The sequence below is a fragment of the Phodopus roborovskii genome, unplaced genomic scaffold, assembly GCF_943737965.1.
Source record: "Phodopus roborovskii unplaced genomic scaffold, PHOROB, whole genome shotgun sequence".
In the NCBI taxonomy this organism is placed as follows: Eukaryota; Metazoa; Chordata; class Mammalia; order Rodentia; family Cricetidae; genus Phodopus; species Phodopus roborovskii.
In genome coordinates, this window is record NW_026125953.1 from 439459 (window position 1) to 441687 (window position 2229).

Below are 2229 nucleotides of genomic sequence, written 5' to 3' on the forward strand. Positions count from 1 at the left end.
AAAGCCTGAATATCTACTTTTGTCCTCTATATACATATGAATACAGACACACACAAAATAGTTTATCAATTATAAGTGATTGTGAATTCTGTATGAAATAGCATACCATTATTTTTACATATCTCACTTTTCTTTTATTATGATTACTACAACTCTACACAGCTCTAATATTGAAATGAGATCCTCAACTCTGACCTGCTCTAAGATATCATTCCCAAAACATATGTGAACCAGTCGAATACAAGAAAAAATGCACTATACTCCAAAAGGGCAGTTTCAAAATCATAACAAGGAAAAGTATAGTAACTATATGCAATGGGGTATTATTATTCTAAAATGCAAGATAACTAAACATATGGACCAAAAGAAAAGTTTGTGTCAATACAGTAATAGCAAAGGGAACATGTACAGGAAATCATGCATAGGTGACTTATGCAAAAATTGTAAAGCTATATCAGAAAAGAAATGCCCATCCATGCTCTCTGCCAAATCTAACAAGTCACTTATCAAGAAATCAATGGTCAATATAAGCTGTAATATAATTGAATCATACTAATGCAAAGAAGTCTTACAAAACATAAATTATTTTACCATTATACACTCAAGATCTTTTTTTCTAGTGTCTTACTTTATCTCATTTTAAAACTTTTAAAACTAAGTGTTTGGGAGACATGGAAGGCAGGGGCTCAGAGGGAAGGGGACTGGGAAAAAGTATAGCTCAATTAAAAAATTACGTGTGTGTGTGTGTGTGTGTGTGTGTGTGTGTGTGTGTGTTCACCTGAGCCTGCATGCCCGGGTGGGCAAAGGTCAGAGGACAACTAGCATGGGTCTGTTCTCTCTTTCCAGTGGAGACTGAATTCAGAGCATAAGGCTCAGAAGAAGGGGCTTTTATCCACTGAACCCACACACTATAATAGGGCATTGTACAGGCCAGGTGCAGGAATTTTAAGCCTATATACAGAAGACATGTGAGAAGTTGAGGTAGAAATGTGAGGACTTCAAGAATCCTGGGGTTACATAGAAACATGCATTTAAAGGAATGCTATATTTAAAGGAACACTATAAATTATTACCAAAAAGGCCAGATACTATGGGAGATGAGAGATGGTTAGAGAAAAATGCTCCCATATGGTAAAAATTAATTATTGAAAAATTTTATGACGCATTAAGGAAAGAATGTTGGGGCTGGAGACATGGCTCAGCAGTTAAGAGCAATGAATGCTCTTCCAGAGAACCTTGGCTCAATTCCGATCACCCACAGGGCAGCTCAAAACTGTCTGTAACTCCAGTTCCCGGGGATCTGACACTCTCACACAGACATATATGTGAGCAAAATCCCAATAAAGTAAATAAATGAAAAACATTAAATAATTTTTAAAAACACCATGGAAAAAGAAAAGGTGGATTTGGAGGAACGCTCTACACACACAAGAGTTTACAGTATTACTTGGTGGGGGGGAGGGGATTAAGACTGGCCAAGAGAAGGAGTAAACAATGGAATAACTGGTGAACTAATTGCTTGCTACACTGGTACTTCCTACTAAGATACATGTATGTTAATATATGCCTTGATAAAGCTGCCTTGAGAACAGAGTGCCTATTCCTCTCTGTATCTTCCACTCTTTTAATACCATTCATCTCAGCAGCATTTTTTTTTAATTAGACTAGTGTTTTTTCAGGTCTAATAACAATACAATTACTATAATCAATGAGTAGAGCAATTTAATCCAATGGTTCAATATTTTTTAAGCATTTTTCTCATTAAAAGAGTTAAAGGCCTTTGAGACCCTTTTGGTCTTTATCTCATCAGATCTCAACCCTGGTCTTGAAGGTTATAAAGAAGATAAAGTACACTGAAGCTGGCCTCCCAATGATGAAGTCTGGTATAGAGCATAGGTCCAGATTCAAATGGTTCTGGCTATCGTTTGGAATACAGAATAAGTTAAGAATGAAAAGGAAGAAATGTAAAGTTCTGGGCAGCCGTGGCAATGGTTGACTACATATTGACGTTTCTTGTACTCATTGAGATGATTATTTTGTTGTTGTTGATTTCTGGTATGTTTATGTTTAGCTGTGTAATCAGTGAAGGGGCCTTGCCTGTGATCATAGGTGTAGAGTTAGAAACAGGCAGGAAGAGCATCAGGCAGGTGGAAATGAAGCTCCACAAGCAGAAGCTTTTGTCTTATGTTGCATCATTTATGCAAGTGTAACAGGATCAATAAAGCCTGT

At 36.7% G+C, this 2229-nt stretch overlaps 1 non-coding gene across 1 annotated transcript; it reads left to right on the forward strand.

The window, feature by feature from the left end:
- The first annotated feature begins 1785 nt into the window (after window positions 1-1785).
- LOC127218137 (small nucleolar RNA SNORA61) lies at window positions 1786-1914 on the forward strand. The gene has a single exon (XR_007834153.1). It is a non-coding gene; the product is annotated as a small nucleolar RNA SNORA61 (small nucleolar RNA).
- The last annotated feature ends 315 nt before the right edge of the window (window positions 1915-2229 follow it).